Source organism: Schistocerca americana, chromosome 6 (assembly GCF_021461395.2).
Source record: "Schistocerca americana isolate TAMUIC-IGC-003095 chromosome 6, iqSchAmer2.1, whole genome shotgun sequence".
Classification (NCBI taxonomy): domain Eukaryota; kingdom Metazoa; phylum Arthropoda; class Insecta; order Orthoptera; family Acrididae; genus Schistocerca; species Schistocerca americana.
Window position 1 is genome coordinate 346,091,195 of NC_060124.1, and position 19,829 is coordinate 346,111,023.

Genomic DNA, 19,829 nt, shown 5'->3' on the forward strand with positions numbered 1-19,829 from the left:
TATTCTCCCATGGAGACGATCGTAGAGATGCTGGATGTAGGCCTGTGGAACGGCTTGCCATGACATTTCCACCTGGCGCCTCAGTTGGACCAGCGTTCGTGCTGGACGTGCAGACCGCGTGAGACGACGCTTCATCCAGTCCCAAACATGCTCAATGGGGGACAGATCCGGAGATCTTGCTGGCCAGGGTAGTTGACTTACACCTTCTAGAGCACGTTGGGTGGCACGGGATACATGCGGACGTGCATTGTCCTGTTGGAACAGCAAGTTCCCTTGCCGGTCTAGGAATGGTAGAACGATGGGTTCGATGACGGTTTGGATGTACCGTGCACTATTCAGTGTCCCCTCGACGATCACCAGTGGTGTACGGCCAGTGTAGGAGATCGCTCCCCACACCATGATGCCGGGTGTTGGCCCTGTGTGCCTCGGTCGTATGCAGTCCTGATTGTGGCGCTCACCTGCACGGCGCCAAACACGCATACGACCATCATTGGCACCAAGGCAGAAGCGACTCTCATCGCTGAAGACGACACGTCTCCATTCGTCCCTCCATTCACGCCTGTCGCGACACCACTGGAGGCGGGCTGCACGATGTTGGGGCGTGAGCGGAAGACGGCCTAACGGTGTGCGGGACCGTAGCCCAGCTTCATGGAGACGGTTGCGAATGGTCCTCGCCGATACCCCAGGGGCAACAGTGTCCCTAATTTGCTGGGAAGTGGCGGTGCGGTCCCCTACGGCACTGCGTAGGATCCTACGGTCTTGGCGTGCATCCGTGCGTCGCTGCGGTCCGGTCCCAGGTCGACGGGCACGTGCACCTTCCACCGACCACTGGCGACAACATCGATGTACTGTGGAGACCTCACGCCCCACGTGTTGAGCAATTCGGCGGTACGTCCACCCGGCCTCCCGCATGCCCACTATACGCCCTCGCTCAAAGTCCGTCAACTGCACATACGGTTCACGTCCACGCTGTCGCGGCATGCTACGAGTGTTAAAGACTGCGATGGAGCTCCGTATGCCACGGCAAACTGGCTGACACTGACGGCGGCGGTGCACAAATGCTGCGCAGCTAGCGCCATTCGACGGTCAACACCGCGGTTCCTGGTGTGTCCGCTGTGTCGTGCGTGTGATCATTGCTTGTACAGCCCTCTCGCAGTGTCCGGAGCAAGTATGGTGGGTCTGACACACCGGTGTCAATGTGTTCTTTTTTCCATTTCCACTGTCACTACCCGCCCCCCTCCCTCTCCCCTTCCTTTCCTTTTATAGCGAATGGATTTTAGTTCATGGCAATCCGTAATATATATAATTATGGATTACCATGAATTAAAAAGCAATCGCTATAAAAGGATCAGGAAAGGTGGGAAAGTGACAGTGGTACCGAAAACTGGTTTGCCGAGTATGAATTTAGACGTAGGAGCTGCACAAGGGCGTTGAGAATGAAGTACGGCTACCAGAGTTACCGCATCATCAGATTTCTGATGCCCCCAAATAGTGTTTCTGTATACCTCTGCTCGCACTAAGAACCAGATTTTAAACGATAACACCTGTTTGAGAACAGGCTCGAAAGTTGCAGACTAGTGATGTGGAGTGGTGACAGTTGCCTCTTTCTCTCTGTTATCTTTCTGTGTGTGTGTGTGTGTGTGTGTGTGTGTGTGAGAGAGAGAGAGAGAGAGACAGAGAGAGAGAGAGAGAGAGAGAGAGAGTGAGAGAGTTATGGCAGTAGTGCAGCTGGAGTTTCTGGTCTCGTGGTGAGCGCGATAAGACCCGACTGCATGTCCAGTCACAGAGGCAGCCGCTGCCGACAGTTGTACGACGTAGCTCGGCTAGGGGCACCGCCAGCTGTACCTACTGTAAGATGCGACGAGGGAACTAGGCGCTGAGATACGCTCGGGGAATGCAAGTACCGCTGTTTAGCATACATAGCTGTTAAAAAGCATACGCTGCATTACATTATCCAGACACCTTAGCGGCTGCTCGTCATATTGATGTCGTTAGTAACGCTGTTAAACTACTACCTTTTTATGTTTCTGTCCTCGCTAATGAGCGCACTTGAACTTGCTTAGCTTTCGTCTTCTTCCAAAATCTCATTATTTTCTCTCTGCTTTTTTTCCGTTCTTTAGGCCATGATGTATTGTATTCAGTTCACAGTGTGTCTGCAAATTAATAATTTTCGATAAATGTTCTCCAAGCACCTCTGGCTTGTACTATGTCATGCGGGATGCTAATTTCCATCTGATCTCTTTCAGTTTCGAGCAATCAGTTGTTCTCAGGTTTCACGGAGAAAGCAAGACTGACGATATGACTGCATAATTTTCTCTCTCTTCCTGTAAATGTAGTACATTTTTCTCAGTATGCTAATACAAATCCTGAGGATTCCTCTTCCGTGCAAATTTCAACTATGCGCAGTGGACAAGAAACTCACTAAAATTTTTCTTTCTTGTTTTCCTATGCTTTAAATAAATAATCTCTCACTAATTATGAAGACCGCCGATACGTATAATGTTTGCATTCGATTACGGCATTGTAGTAGTGTCTCAGTTTTACATTCCAGGATGTTGACTTTATATTATACTAGCGAACCAGGCAATGCTTCACAACTGCTAAATGTGTGTGGGAATTGGACAAAAGTCCTGATCTCCTTCTCCTCTCCTCTCTCTGTCCTTTATCGTCTCCCTCTCTGTGTCCACTTCCTCTCCGTCTCTCTCTCTCTCTCTCTCTCTCTCCTCCAACTACTACTCCTCTTCCTCCCCCCCTCCTCTCTCTCTCTCTCTCTCTCTCTCTCTCTCTCTCTCTCTCTCTCTCTCTCTCTCTAACCATCTCCTCCTTCCCCCCCCTCCTTTTGTCCATCTCTTCGTCCCCCCTCTCGCTGACCCTGAGACTTGTTTATTGTTATAGCCAATGAAAACTTTATTGGGAACTGGAGTCACTTAAAATAGATGAGTAAATCAATTGAGAACATTGGTATGTGGGTAGTGCGAGATAGTAGCTGCAACGACAGTATTTCGCATGGTTTTAATACGCAGTCGCGTAGAATTAAGAGATTTTGGACGATGCAGATCCCATAGTAATTTCCAGTCATAAGGCGAAAAGCCAAACATTGTAGTTCAGTAATTTCTGTTAAATACGACTGCAATAAAGAAAACAGAACAGCACATAGTTGTGTATTCAAGTTTTGTTTAATATTTTACATAACAAGGAAAAATAAATTTGAGATAAACGATTAAAACGATTAGCTTAGTGCTTTAAATGCCTTGCTATCATAGCTAACCCTGACTGCGAGAGAGAAAACGAAACCACACGTTTTCATAATATACTATAGTACAGCATAGCATTTTCTTTCTTGCAGTTGGTTTTAACAGAAACCCATACACTGTCGTTTGTATGTCCGTCTGAATGTTTATTAGAATATTATGTAAAAATCTGAGGTAAATTGGTCAAGAACGTTTAGACAGTTAGAATCTCGGTCCGGCACACAGTTTTAATCTGCCAGAAAGTTTCGTATCAGCGCACACCCCGCTGCAGAGTGAATATCTCATTCTGGAAACATCTCCCAGGCTGTGGCTAAGCCATGTCTCCGCAATATCCTTTCTTCCAGGAGAACTAGTTCTGCCAAGTTCGCAGAAGAGCTCTGGGAAATTTGGAAGGTAGGAGATGAGGTACTGGCAGAACTGAAGCTGTGAGGACGGGTCGTGAGTCGTGCTTAGGTAGCTCAGTTGGGGTCGGCACATTTCCTAATGGGACGTATTATTACGCAGAATTTTCGGTCGCATGGATTGTATGAGCGCCCATGTAAAGCAAAAAAAAGAAAAAATCTGTTTAATAGTTTTAAACCTGCACGCATCGATTAGGGCAAGACAATCTCTTGACAATGTATGGTTCTTGCTTTGTGCGGGACAATTATCTGAAAATCGATATAATTCGGTAACTGTAACGGATACTTGATTTTTAATGTACTCCAAGAGGAATTGGGTCCTTTGTGGGCCTGATCTTCATGGTACATGTGGAAATTGGCTACATCAGCTTAAGTGTTCAAGATACAAAAGCGTCCACTGTGAGTTGTCTGAAGTGATAAATTTCCTGAACAGGAATCTTCCGTAAGTTTACATTTTGCATATAGTCAAATACAAGGCCTAAGATGTTTTGACTTTCTTTATTGTTTTTAGTTGTTTATTTAAGAGCATATATGAACTATTTAGCTCACCTCATGTGCACCATTAATTTTGCAGTCACGACTCTTTCAGCAATATCCTGTAAATGAGGACCATGTATTCGCACCTTTTTTTGGCTCATAAAAGCGACAGGTGTCAATTTGTGGTTTTCCGAAATTTCGGTTAAAATTTTCTTCGAAATATGTATTGAAAACTTATACGTGGTATTTGTACCACTATATTTTACCTTATACAAGTCAGAAAAACGTCCAGGGAGGCGACGGACAGTGTATACACCAGATCTCGAGGACGGGGTTCTACTGGGTATTCAGACTAACCCCAGCACTATCTTCAGACAAGTGGCCAAGCAACTTGGTGTAACCCAAAGTACGATTATGTGTATCCTGCATAACAACCGCTACTATCGCTATCACCTGCAGTGAGTGCAAGTATTACCAGCAGCAGATTTCCGTCTTCGGAAAGGACATTTTCGATGGTTTTTGCACCAGAGCATCGAAATTATGGGATTTCTGTCATCATTCCTCTTCACATTACGCTGGGTCCATCACAAAATCTGCAACACACAAGCAACACACGGCACGTGGTAAGAGGAACTGTCATTTATCAGCGCCGTCTAACGTGGCACCGATTCGTTTCCAGACAGATGTTCATCGGGATCTTTTTTTCCTCCATTTACAGTCAGAAATCTGCCCGTGCAGTTTGTCGACAATCTTCATCTTGTATAGTGCATCGATTCGCTCTGTGTGATTCATTGAACATTTCTGGCTTAGAAGTTCTTTCTTTGTTTGCTTAACGATTTAGTAGTGAACGTTGTACGATTGCTCCCTTAGGTATCGTAATTTAGATACCCACTTGCTGGTACAGTGTAACGCGTAGCGCGCTAGCTTACGAGAGTGGGGGATGAACCAGACCCTGATCGAATCCGAGCGGCAGATTAAGGGCGATGGGACGGGACACTGGCCAACCAGAATGTAGTTCTCAGGCGGTTTCTCGCGCTCGTTTAGGCAAATGTTGGGCTGCTCCCTAAATTCCTCCTCAAAGAATGCAAAACATAAACAGTTAAAACTCGACACTACACAGAACAAAGTTTATAGCATTCACATATAGACGGTGCACACGACGTCCCTCCCTTAGATTACCTTGACGACTGTGCCTCTAGAAAGGGCACCCGTCCACGGATTTAAATAACAAAATAAAACTTACGAAAGCCTGGATCAGAATCAGACTAGACGTGACAAATGTTAGGGAAAAGAAACAAAAATAATGATTTAGGTGTCTGAGATAAGTATGTTACTTTAGATTGTGCAGAAGTACACAGGAGGTGCTTCCATTTGCTGACTCTTTTATTTTCTCGCATACTGATCGAACGTGCCGATAACAAATGTACGAGGACGCCTCTGAGCCGAGCGGTTCTAGGCGCTTCAGTCTGGAACCGCGCTGCTGCCACGGTCGCAGGTTCGAATCCTGCCTCGTGCATGGATGTGTGTGATGTCCTTAAGTTAGTTTGGTTTAAGTAGTCCTAAGTCTAGGGAACTAATGACCTCAGATAGTGCGTAGAGCCATTTGAACTATTTGAAGCACGCCTCTGAATTGCTTCGAAGTCTTCCTTTAACCCGATCTTGTGGAGCAGTACTCAATAATTCGTCGCACTATCGTTCTGTACGCCGTTCCCTTTACGGATGCGCTTTCCCAGAATTCTCCCAATAAAGCGACGTCGAACATTCGCCTTCCTTGCTACTGTCATTACATACTCATTCCATTTCATATCCATTTACAATGTTACGCCTAAATATTTAATTGATGTGACTGTGTCAAGCACCACACCACTAATACTTCATTCGTACACTAAATGACCATTTCTCCAACTCATCCGCTTTAACTTACATTTTACCACATTTAGAGCAAGCTGCAATTCATAGCACCAAATACACACATCAAAAAAAAGTTTTGCATCACGTCGACTCGGGGAGTTCCGGATTTTATGTTGACACTCTGACAATTGCTCGGCCCTCACGTTCTGTCGTGTCTCTGGGTCGACCGCTTTCTTCCTGACTCTGTGTTTCGCAATGATTCACTCATTTCTGCCAACAGCGTCGAACAGCGGCATCGCTCCTATTCGGATGTCGAGGATTCGGTGATTACTCCAATCGGCTTCTTTGAGCCCAACTACACGTCCTCTCTCAAATGTTAGCATCTGTGTATATTGTTCACGCGGCTGTTTGCGGAGGTTCGAGTCCTCCCTCGGGCATGTGTGTGTGTGTGTGTGTGTGTGTGTGTGTGTGTGTGTGTGTGTGTGTGTGTTTTCCTTAGCGTAAGTTAGTTTAAGTTAGATTAAGTAGTGTGTAAGCCTAAGGACCGATGACCTCAGCAGATGGTCCCATAGGAAATTACCACAACCACCGCCGCCTGTTTGTGAGGCGTACTTACTGTCCAGTTGAGTACACGGAATGAAATCCGGCATGTCCCCTGTTTTTTATCTTTGTCAGCTGCGGGATGAAATTGTGCTGCAGGGCCCACATATTCATCCGTCGACCGGCAAATTTTATAATTTTGCATTGTCCATCGAAATTAATTTTCAGTTTGTGATCTATGTACTTAACTGTGTGTGTGTGTGTTCTTTAAACCTAGCTCAGTAACTGATACCCACATACTGTACTGTGGATTCATTGCAGTGTATCTTGTAAATACCTGATGTGGAGAATTCGTCTTTATTGGATTTTATGTTGAATGGCAAAGTTTACATAAACATTATAAATAAATGGTGACTGACACTGGTAATTGTTTTGAGAGGGGACGTAGGAGAAAATACACGGGCACATATAAGCTGTTTCAGGCGTAACCAAATTTTGTATACGTCGTTATTAAGTTGGGATCGAAGATTTTCGCGACGGCACTTACATATAAAACATTCTCGGTATTCTTGCCGTGTCAGTTCTGGATAAAATCGCGAGCTTTCGACGATTACCTCCATTGTCAGGAGCTGACTGTCTTCACTGCTGCTGTGGTAGCCTCTTTATAGACCGTGGACGGCTTCTGATTGATCGGCTTATGATTGGTCGGCGATTACGTACTGCTGTCGCAGACGGTGTCACTGCGTGCGCCGGTGGCGCCACCGCTTCCGTTTGAACGTAAGCCTTGGAAGGAACGTCTCTGCTGCTTCTCTGCATCAAGCGCTCGTTTCCACGCACAGCTCAGATGGTATCCGCTATCGCGGTTAAAGTTCTTTTGGCTCATTCTTATTTCAACAGCCTCCTTAATAACAGAATCCCAGTACGTGGAGGCATGGGACACAATTTTTGTTTCATCGAACAGTATTTTTATTCGGAGGCTGTGTTCCGCAATTGCCGATTTCGCCAGTTTTCTATTTTTAATATGGCGTTGGTGTTCTGCACAGCTGTCGGAAACGGTACGAATCGTCTGACCTATATAATTGCTCGAGATTTTATCCAGAACTGACGCGGCAAGAATACCGAGAATGTTTTACGTTGTTATTAAGTTATTGGCTGAAAACTGGATTTTTCAATTTTTTTGGCAAATGAGTTGATGAGGACGTGCCCGGATAATTTCAGATCACATACTATAACATGAGGAACATTTTCTCAAAGTTCACTGCATTTATAACTTTCAAAATGTGATGGGTTATTCTTAGTAAATAGATAACGAATCTGTGTTCCTGCTTTTGTAATATTAGTATTAGTGCACTCTCAACAATTATTTTGATTTATGTGCATGATATACAAAAAATTTTGTTTCGCAAAAATTTCAATTAATTCGACGGTAATGCACTTTGAAAAATTTTGTGCCAAAGGAAATTGTGTTATAGTGTTTAAAAGTCTGTAGCAAATTTCAGCTTTTAATCTGGAGTGGTTCAGCAGGAAATGTTCCTTGTACACTGAACAATGAAAAGCAGGAAAAAGATTTTATTAGTATTTATACCAGAAACAAGTAGCTTGATGTCAGCCGTGGCCATAGATTTGGCCTTTTTGAACTTTATATGTAACTCTTTTCTTTTAGTCTGCTTCTCCTCGCGTGCCTTTTGGGTACTATCCTTCACTGACATCTCACAACTAGGAATACGCACATCATCAATCTTATTTAATAGGTTGTCAGTGATGCGACCTGCATCAAATTTATTCTTACAGGAGTCCTAATTCTTCCAGTCTTATCATTACTTAATACCAGATAAGCATCATATGAGGAAATTTTAGCAATAGTAGATGAGGAAAATGTTGTCTGTTGTCGTCTCTTCTAAGTGAGGATATAAAAACTTTCATTCGGGTTTTGTGTTCCACCATATGTTCATACACTACTGGCCATTAAAATTGCTACACCACGAAGATGACGTGGTACATACGCGAAATTTAAACGACAGGAAGAACATGCTGTGATATGCAAATGATTAGCTTTTCAGAGCAATCACACAAGGTTGGCGCCGGTGGCGACACTTACAACGTGCTGACATGAGGAAAGTTGCCAACCGATTTCTCATGCACAAACAGCAGTTGAACAGCGTTGCCTGGTTCAAATGGTTCAAATGGCTCTGAGCACTACGGGACTTAACAGCTATGGTCATCAGTCCCCTAGAACTTAGAACTACGTAAACCTAACTAACCTAAGGACATCACACACATCCATGCCCGAGGCAGGATTCGAACCTGCGACCGTAGCGGTCACGTGGTTCCAGTCTGAAGCGCCTAGAACCGCACGGCCGCACCGGCCGGCCGTTGCCTGGTGAAACGTTATTGTGATGCCTCGTGTAAGGAGGAGAAATGCGTACCATCACGTTTCCGACTTTGATAAAGGTCGGATTGCAGCCTATCGCAATTGCGGTTTATTGTATCGCGACATTGCTGCTCGCGTTGGCCGAGATCCAATGACTGTTAGCAGAACATGGAATCGGTGGGTTCAAGAGACTAATGCGGAACGCCGTGCTGGATCCCAACGGTCTCGTATCACTAGCAGTCGAGATGACAGGCATCTTATCCACACGGGTGTAACGGATCGTGCTGCCACGTCTCGATCCCTGAGTCAACAGATGCGGACGTTTGCAAGACAACAACTATATGCACGAACAGTTCGACGACGTTTGCAGCAGCATGGACTATCAGCTCGGAGACCATGGCTGTGGTTACCCTTGACGCTGCATCACAGACAGGAGCGCCTGCGATGGTGTACTCTACAACGAACCTGGGTGCACGAATGGCAAAACGTCATTTTTTCGGATGAGTCCATGTTCTGTTTACAGCATCATGATGGCTGCATCCGTGTTTGGCGACATCGCGGTGAAAGCACATTGGAAGCGTGTATTCGTCATCGCCATACTGGCGTATCACCCGGCGCAATGGTATGGGGTGCCATTGGTTACACGTCTCGATCACCTCTTGTTCGCATTGACGGCATTTTGAACAGTGGACGTTACATTTCAGATGTGTTACGACCCGTGGCTCTACCCTTCATTCGATCCCTGCGAAACCCTACATTTCCGCAAGATAATGCACGACCGTATGTTGCAAGTCGTGTACGGGCCATTCTGGATACAGAAAATGTTCGACTGCTGCCCTGGCCAGCACATTCTCCAGATCTCTCACCAATTGTAAACGTCTGGTCAATGGTGGCCCAGCAACTGGCTTGTCACAATACGCCAGCCACTACTCTTGATGAACTGCGGTATCGAGTTGTAGCTGCATGGGCAGCTGTACCTGTGCACGCCATCCAAGCTCTGTTTGACTCAATGCTCAGGCCCATCAAGGCTGTTATTACGTCCAGAGGTAGTTGTTCTGGGTGCTGATTTCTCAGGATCTATGCACCCAAATTGCGTGAAAATGTAATCACATGTCAGTTCTAGTATAATATATTTGTCCAATGAATACCCGTTTATCATCTGCATTTCTTCTCGGTGTAGCAGTTTTAATGGCCAGTGTATCTTTAATACATTATAATTAATAGAATCGTAAGTGGACACACAGCATTCTATACTCGACAGATGTCTTCTATGACTGCAGGAAATAATAAAATGTCGCAAAAAAAGACAAAGTTGTGTACAGAAAGGGGCGTGGCACCGCGCATTGGGTGACACAAGATGGCTTTGACGTCATTTGTAGCACGAATTAAACTCTGAAAATTGGAGACAACCTTGTCTTTTATACATTAGCTATAGATGTCGTGTTTCGCACCGTGCAAGAATAGCAGAGGAAAGAAAGTTCGGCAGCTACTCCTGCTGCTCGCTGGAAATGAACAGCGGTGCTCCCGTCGGAGAAAGAGGGCAGGGAAGAGAGTTTTCTCGCCGCCTGGCTGCAGGGCAGCCAGGGCTTTGCGGCCGCGCTCTGGAAGTTCGCCCTCGGCGGCCGCGGCTAAACTGTTCGAAAATCCCCGGCAGTTCTTGCAGACTCCCCGACCTGATTGCGGGCCCTTTTTCGCCGCTCTGTAGGGCAGTGAAGCGTCGTCACCGCGGGCGGCCCGCCCTTAATCCGCTTTCGGACCCCCCTCTGAGCCTTTCGCGAGTCCCTCTGGCGGCTGCAGCAGTCGGATCCCCTTGAGCCGCTCGTTATCGACGCGGCCTAAGCGTATTCATCAGCCACGCGGCGCCGTCCAGGATTAGTCGGCCGGCACTCTGGAAGCCAGCAACAGTGCTCCACGCCTTTTACTTATCTCAGTCGTGGGGGCAGCCGTAGTCTTCACCGTCTCCTCCCATTTGGCTCGCCTCGAACAAGGACGGGAGACGGGGTGACTTGAAGGTAATAGTGTACAGTCTCGTGCTCTCCGACATGCGAATCACGAGCGCTTCATTAGATAGGACGCTTTCTTTTAAGGAGTCCTTGACACGAATCTCTGCTAAGCTGAAAAGCAGATAACCCTTTTCCATAAACTTTGTGGTCAACGGCCTTGCCGCAGTGGTAACACCGGTTCCCGTCAGATCACCGAAGTTAAGCGCTGTCGGGCTGGGCTACCACTTGGATGGGTGACCAACCGATCTGCCGAGCGCTGTTGACAAGCGGAGTGCACTCAGCCCTAGTGAGGCAAACTGAGGAGCTACATGATTGAGAAGTAGCGGCTCCGGTCTCGGTAACTGACACACGGTCGGGAGAGCGGTGTGCTGACCACATGCCCCTCCATATCCGCATCCAGTGACGCCTGTAGTCTCAGAATGACACGGCGGCCGGTCGGTACCTTTCGGCCTTCATGACCCGTGTGGGAGGACTAAACTTTGTGGCAATCGTTGGGGGTCTTCAGCTGACGCTCTCAGAGTATGAACACTCGGATTGGTATACTCAACAGCGCCTGTCTGTTTTAAAATGAAAAAATAAAAAAGCCATAGACGTACAACTTAAAGAAGCTAAGCGCATTGTTAGTGGGTCAATATGATCTACGACCACATGCTGGCTACCTATCTTGAGCTACAGTCACCTCCTGAATCAGGCGGAAGAGAGCGCTACTTCGTGAATACCAGAAGACTGCTGATAACGCCCATCTTCGTGTACTGAACGATGTATTTCCCGAAAAGAGAAAAAGATTAAGATTAAGACATCCCACTCTCATCACAGTCATGACTCTCATGGAAATTGAATTCAAAACCACCGATAAATGGAAACGCTCCTCGCAACAAAACTGTCCTCCACAATGCTTGAAACTGCCCTGCGTCTAGAAGAAACCACCAGGATATGTCAAGCCTTGGCAATCTGGACTACCCTGAATCGCATCCGAACGGGCCATGGAAGATGTGCAGGTACTCTCCACAAGTGGGGCGGATCTTTTATCACCATCATGTGACTGTGATTCGGGGTGCACCCAGCCTCTTGATGCCAATGGAGAAGCTATTCGACCAAATAGTAGCGGCTCCGGTCAAAGAAAACCAACGTAACGACTGGGAGAGCGGTGTGCTGACCACACGCCCCTCCTATCCGCATCCTCAGCTGAGGATGACACGGCGGTCGGATGGTCCCGATGGGACACTTGTGGCCTAAAGACGGGATGCTATGTGACTGTGGTGCGGAACGTCAGACAGTTGTTCATGTTGTGTCAGCATGACCCGCACGTGCCTACAACGGTCCTTTCGAAGATTTCCTGACAGAGACGATTGGAGCGATAAATATATAAAATTCCTTGATATCCATATATAGCTGTTGTCATTCGTGTTATTTTATGCTAGAGAGCTGCATTTAGTGGAAACAAGTTATGAGTCGAAAGACTTGATACAACGACAGAGCTTGCTCCATAGCCTCCATGACAGTGCATATGCCGCAATAGCCGATTCCGGCGGCCTTGTTTTATTTTTGTTGGTGTTCATCCTAAAATCTATTACAAGAGACTGTCCATACTGTTGACCCGCTCTTCCAAATCTGTTTCCGTCGTTGACATAATGACGACGTTACCGACAAACCACAAAGTTCCTACGTCTTCTGCCTGAACTTCAATTCGCTTTCAAAATTTCTTGTATTTTTCCTTTACTGCTTGCTCAAAGTACAGATGAAATAACGCCACTCTCTTCTCAGCCACTGCTTTCCTTTCACATCCTTCGACTCTTATAATCGCAATCTGTCTATAATCCCTTCGTCTGCATTTTATCCCTGTTACCTTCAGAGTTTAAAATAGTGTTGAAAAAATGGTTCAAATGGCTCTGAGCACTATGGGACTCAACTGCTGTGGTCATAAGTCCCCTAGAACTTAGAACTACTTAAACCTAACTAACCTAAGGACATCACACACATCCATGCCCGAGGCAGGATTCGAACCTGCGACTGTAGTCGTCGTGCGGTTCCAGACTGTAGCGCCTTTAACCGCTCGGCCACTCCGGCCGGCTTAAAATAGTGTATTGCAGTCTGCTCCGATAAATGTACTTTCTAAATGTACATCCAGTAAGTCGTGGGGTTGGTCATCTACTACAGTCTGTATAATTTCGACGCTAAAGTTTTTGGACACCATTTTTGTGGTTCAATATATTCCACTAGAACATATGGTAAAACCACAACTGGACATCGGTTGTGTCTTATCAGTTTCTCAGGTTCTTGGAGGCCTTAGGTAATATAATAAAATCTTCTACGACCATTTGTGTGTACGAAATGCATTGACGTAACTCGTAACGTGCATAATTTTAATTAATTTATGAAACTATTTTCGTCTCAGAATTAAGCTGACGGTGATACGAAAAACAGGCATTGTAATGTCTTTGCCCAGAAATAACTGCAAGTTCTTGAATCATAGTTCGAAGAAAGCTGTCTCTGAGTGTCTCATCCTCCGTACGAAAAACACTGAACTGACAGAAGTCATGGGATAGCGATGCATGTATACAGATGGTGGCAGTATCGCTTATAGAAGGTATAAAAGGGCAGTACATTGGTTCAAATGGCTCTGAGCACTATGGAACTTAACTTCTGAGGTCATCAGTTCCCTACAACTTAGAACAACTTAAACCTAACTAACCTAAGGACATCACACACATCCATGCCCGAGGCAGGATTCGAACCTGCGACCGTAGCGGTCGCGCGGTTCCAGACTGAAGCGCCTAGAACCGCTCGGCCACTCTGGCCGGCGGCGGTGCACTGGCGGAGCTGTCATTTGTACTCGGGTGATTCATGTGAAAAGGTTACCGACGTGACTGGCCGCACGATGGCAATTACCAGACTCTGAACGCGGAATAATCGTTGGTGCTACATGCATACGAAATTCCATTTCGGAAATCGTGTCAAGAGTGTGCCGAGAAGACCATATTTCAGGCATTACCTCTCAACATAGACAACGCAGTGGCCGACGGCCTGCACTTAACGAACGAGAGCAGAGGCGTATGCGTAGTGTTGTCAGTGCTAACAGACAAGCATCACTGCGTGAAATAACAGCGGAAATCAATGTGGGTCGTACGACGAACGTATGCGTTAGGACACTGTGGCGTAAAATCTGCCGTTAATGGGCTACGACAGCAGGCGGCCTACGTGAGTACCTTTGATAACAGCACGAAATCACATACAGCGCCTCTCCTGGGCCCGTGACCGTGTCGGTAGGACCCTAGATGCCTGGAAAACCGTGGCCTGGTCAGATGAGTACCGATTTCAGTTGGTAAGAGCTGACGGTAGGATTAGAGTTTGGTGCAGACCTTAGGAAACCATGGACCCAGATTGTCAAAAGGCACTGTGCAAGCTAGTGGTGGCTCCATATTGGTGTGGGCTGTGTTTACATGAAATGAACTGCGTCCTCTCGTCCAACTGAACCCATCGCTGACTGATATGTTCGGCTACTTGGAGAGCATTTGCAACCATTTATGAAATATATGTTCCCAAACAACGATGGGATTTTTATGGATGACAATGCGCCATGTCACCGGGGCACATTTATTCGCGACTGGTTTGAAGAAGCAAAATTCGAGCTCCCGACATGAATCCTATCGAACACATATGGAACTTAATCCAGAGGTCAGTTCGTTCACCAGCAACACTAGCTATTATGGACGTCTATAGAGGCAACATGGCTGAGTATTTCTGCAGGACATTTCCAACGAGTCCTTGTCACGTCGAGTTGTTGAACTACACTGGGCAAAAGGTGGTTTGATACGATATTAAGAGATATACCGTGATTTTACCACCTAATTGTCCGCCCCCGGTAGCTGAGTGGTCAGCGCGACAGACTGTCAATCCCGGGTGCGATTCCCGGCTGGGTGGTAGATTTTCTCTGCTCAGGGACTGGGTGTTGTGTTGTCCTAATCATCATCATTTCATCCCCATCGACGCGCAAGTCGCCGAAGTGGCGTCAAATCGAAAGACTTGCACCCGGCGGACGGTCTACCCGACGGGAGGCCCTAGTCACACGACCTAGCTAACCACCTAATTGAATACTGAAGCGTTCGAAGAGGAAGGTAAGTGACGATTGTTGTGCATTACAGGCGTTCGCCAAGACGTGAACGATGCCTTACTGATGGTGTGTTGCGGAACGCAAGCAGGCGGCGGGTTCCCGTTGTGTTTGGTAACGCTGACGCTATCGCTGCGGCAGGACCGCTATGTCTTCCACGCTGGCTGCAGCCCGCTGCGTGGGAACCTGCCGTGGAGGATGAAGCAGCACGTCGCGGCACATCGAAACATTCCACAGTAAGGCTACCAAGTCCTTAGATAAAAAGTGTACGATGGACTTGAGATTTATTCTCGTAAAATGCCAAGCTTTGGATAACGGTCATCGCTACCAGTAGTCTTACAATGACTACTGTGAAATTGGCGAAGGCTCCAATTTTACGTTTCGTGGATTGCATCTGACTGGCTCTCATGCTTCGAGGACTGACTCCATCTGACTGGCTAGCTTACGTCGTGTCGTCGTTAACATGACGCCCTGTACCCAGAGTTTACATTTGTGGTCACGGTTCGGCGGCATTTGCAGCGCCATTCGACAGTCATATCAGGAACCATGGACCATGAACCATGGACCTTGCCGTTGGTGGGGAGGCTTGCGTGCCTCAGCGATACAGATAGCCGTACCGTAGGTGCAACCACAACGGAGGGGTATCTGTTGAGAGGCCAGACAAACGTGTGGTTCCTGAAGAGGGGCAGCAGCCTTTTCAGTAGTTGCAAGGGCAACAGTCTGGATGATTGACTGATCTGGCCTTGTAACAATAACCAAAACGGCCTTGCTGTGCTGGTACTGCGAACGGCTGAAAGCAAGGGGAAACTACAGCCGTAATTTTTCCCGAGGGCATGCAGCTTTACTGTATGATTACATGATGATGGCGTCCTCTTGGGTAAAATATTCCGGAGGTAAAATAGTCCCCCATTCGGATCTCCGGGCGGGGACTACTCAAGAGGATGTCGTTATCAGGAGAAAGAAAACTGGCGTTCTACGGATCGGAGCGTGGAATGTCAGATCCCTTAATCGGGCAGGTAGGTTAGAAAATTTAAGAAGGGAAATGGATAGGTTGAAGTTAGATATAGTGGGAATTAGTGAAGTTCGGTGGCAGGAGGAACAAGACTTCTGGTCAGGTGACTACAGGGTTATAAACACAAAATCAAATAGGGGTAATGCAGGAGTAGGTTTAATAATGAATAGGAAAATAGGAATGCGGGTAAGCTACTACAAACAGCATAGTGAACGCATTATTGTGGCCAAGATAGATACGAAGCCCACGCCTACTACAGTAGTACAAGTTTATATGCCAACTAGCTCTGCAGATGACGAAGAAATTGAAGAAATGTATGATGAAATAAAAGAAATTATTCAGATTGTGAAGGGAGACGAAAATTTAATAGTCATGGGTGACTGGAATTCGAGTGTAGGAAAAGGGAGAGAAGGAAACGTAGTAGGTGAATATGGATTGGGGGACAGAAATGAAAGAGGAAGCCGCCTGGTCGAATTTTGCACAGAGCACAACATAATCATAACTAACACTTGGTTTAAGAATCATGAAAGAAGGTTGTATACATGGAAGAACCCTGGAGATACTAAAAGGTATCAGATAGATTATATAATGGTAAGACAGAGATTTAGGAACCAGGTTTTAAATTGTAAGACATTTCCAGGGGCAGATGTGGACTCTGACCACAATCTATTGGTTATGACCTGTAGATTAAAACTGAAGAAACTGCAAAAAGGTGGGAATTTAAGGAGATGGGACCTGGATAAACTAAAAGAACCAGAGGTTGTACAGAGATTCAGGGAGAGCATAAGGGAGCAATTGACAGGAATGGTGGAAATAAATACAGTAGAAGAAGAATGGGTAGCTTTCAGGGATGAAGTAGTGAAGGCAGCAGAGGATCAAGTAGGTAAAAAGACTAGGGCTAGTAGAAATCCTTGGGTAACAGAAGAAATATTGAATTTAATTGATGAAAGGAGAAAATATAAAAATGCAGTAAATGAAACAGGCAAAAAGGAATACAAACGTCTCAAAAATGAGATCGACAGGAAGTGCAAAATGGCTAAGCAGGGATGGCTAGAGGACAAATGTAAGGATGTAGAGGCCTATCTCACTAGGGGTAAGATAGATACCGCCTACAGGAAAATTAAAGAGACCTTTGGAGATAAGAGAACGACCTGTATGAATATCAAGAGCTCAGATGGAAACCCAGTTCTAAGCAAAGAAGGGAAAGCAGAAAGGTGGAAGGAGTATATAGAGGGTCTATACAAGGGCAATGTACTTGAGGACAATATTATGGAAATGGAAGAGGATGTAGATGAAGATGAAATGGGAGATATGATACTGCGTGAAGAGTTTGACAGAGCACTGAAAGACCTGAGTCGAAACAAGGCCCCCGGAGTAGACAATATTCCATTGGAACTACTGACGGCCGTGGGAGAGCCAGTCCTGACAAAACTCTACCATCTGGTGAGCAAGATGTATGAAACAGGCGAAATACCCTCAGACTTCAAGAAGAATATAATAATTCCAATCCCAAAGAAAGCAGGTGTTGACAGATGTGAAAATTACCGAACTATCAGCTTAATAAGTCACAGCTGCAAAATACTAACACGAATTCTTTACAGACGAATGGAAAAACTAGTAGAAGCCAACCTCGGGGAAGATCAGTTTGGATTCCGTAGAAACACTGGAACACGTGAGGCAATACTGACCTTACGACTTATCTTAGAAGAAAGATTAAGGAAAGGCAAACCTACGTTTCTAGCATTTGTAGACTTAGAGAAAGCTTTTGACAATGTTGACTGGAATACTCTCTTTCAAATTCTAAAGGTGGCAGGGGTAAAATACAGGGAGCGAAAGGCTATTTACAATTTGTACAGAAACCAGATGGCAGTTATAAGAGTCGAGGGACATGAAAGGGAAGCAGTCGTTGGGAAGGGAGTAAGACAGGGTTGTAGCCTCTCCCCGATGTTGTTCAATCTGTATATTGAGCAAGCAGTAAAGGAAACAAAAGAAAAATTCGGAGTAGGTATTAAAATTCATGGAGAAGAAATAAAAACTTTGAGGTTCGCCGATGACATTGTAATTCTGTCAGAGACAGCAAAGGACTTGGAAGAGCAGTTGAATGGAATGGACAGTGTCTTCAAAGGAGGATATAAGATGAACATCAACAAAAGCAAAACAAGGATAATGGAATGTAGTCTAATCAAGTCGGGTGATGCTGAGGGAATTAGATTAGGAAATGAGGCACTTAAAGTAGTAAAGGAGTTTTGCTATTTGGGGAGCAAAATAACTGATGATGGTCGAAGTAGAGAGGATATAAAATGTAGGCTGGCAATGGCAAGGAAAGCGTTTCTGAAGAAGAGAAATTTGTTAACATCGAGTATAGATTTAAGTGTCAGGAAGTCATTTCTGAAAGTATTCGTATGGAGTGTAGCCGTGTATGGAAGTGAAACATGGACGATAAATAGTTTGGACAAGAAGAGAATAGAAGCTTTCGAAATGTGGTGCTACAGAAGAATGCTGAAGATTAGATGGGTAGATCACATAACTAATGAGGAAGTATTGAATAGGATTGGGGAGAAGAGAAGTTTGTGGCACAACTTGACCAGAAGAAGGGATCGGTTGGTAGGACATGTTCTGAGGCATCAAGGGATCACCAATTTAGTATTGGAGGGCAGTGTGGAGGGTAAAAATCGTAGAGGGAGACCAAGAGATGAATACACTAAGCAGATTCAGAAGGATGTAGGTTGCAGTAGGTACTGGGAGATGAAAAAGCTTGCACAGGATAGAGTAGCATGGAGAGCTGCATCAAACCAGTCTCAGGACTGAAGACCACAACAACAACATCAGGTGGTAAACGTATGGTGTATGAGTCTTCGTCTGTGACCTTTCTACGATGGGCATTGATTAAGTAATGCATCACATCTACATCTACATCTACATCCTTACTCCGCAAGCCACCTGACGGTGTGTGGCGGAGGGTACCCTGAGTACCTCTATCGGTTCTCCCTTCCATTCCAGTTTCGTATTGTTCGTGGAAAGAAGGATTGTCGGTATGCTTCTGTGTGGACTCTAATCTCTCTGATTTTATCCTCATGGTCTCTTCGCGAGATATACGTAGGAGGGAGCAATCACCATTGGGCTAAACACATTTCCTATCTGGAAGCAGGTTGGTTTCATTCAGGATTTCAGTACACCGTATTATTCCCCACTCTTCTGGCTACAAAACACCTATTTTTGAACATAAGCTCTTTTCAGGGCGACGGCCACACCCACCTTACTGGGAGGGCCTGTATGCCCGCATGGTACCACTCTACTGGTCGACGTCGCAGCCAACGTCTTGCTGCATCAATAACCTCCCCATCATTCACGTACTGCTACCCGCAGAGTCCATTCTTCATTGGGCCAAACAGATGTAAGATAGAAGATGCGAGATCCGAGAGGCCCTCGTCACACGACATTATTATTATTACTGCGCATGTACCCCGACATTAATATGCGATATGATCACCATGCACACGTAAACAGGCCGCAAAACGGGTTGTCAAAATCTGGATCAGGTGGTCGAGCAGATGCTGAGGTATAGCCTCCCATTCTTGCACCAGTGTCTGTCGAAGCTCTTGAAGTGTCTTAGGGGTTTGAAGACGTGCAGTGACACGTCGACTGAGAGCATCCCATACGTGCTCGATGGGGTTTAGGTCTGTAGAACAGGCAGGCCACGCCATTCGCCTGATATCTTCTGTTTCAAGGTACTCCTCCACGATGGCAGCTCGGTGGGGCCGTGCGTTATCATCCATCAGGAGGAAGGTGGGTCCCACTGCACACCTGAAAAGACG

The 19,829-nt window shown here is 46.0% G+C and overlaps 1 long non-coding RNA gene and 1 pseudogene across 1 annotated transcript in view; both read left to right on the forward strand.

Annotated features, from left to right (window-relative positions):
• The window catches only part of LOC124619372, a 547,306-nt gene that overhangs the window by 349,663 nt on the left and 177,814 nt on the right, over positions 1-19,829 (forward strand). The gene's annotated exons all lie outside the window — the stretch shown is intronic.
• On the forward strand, positions 11,042-11,159 carry LOC124620468 (annotated as a pseudogene).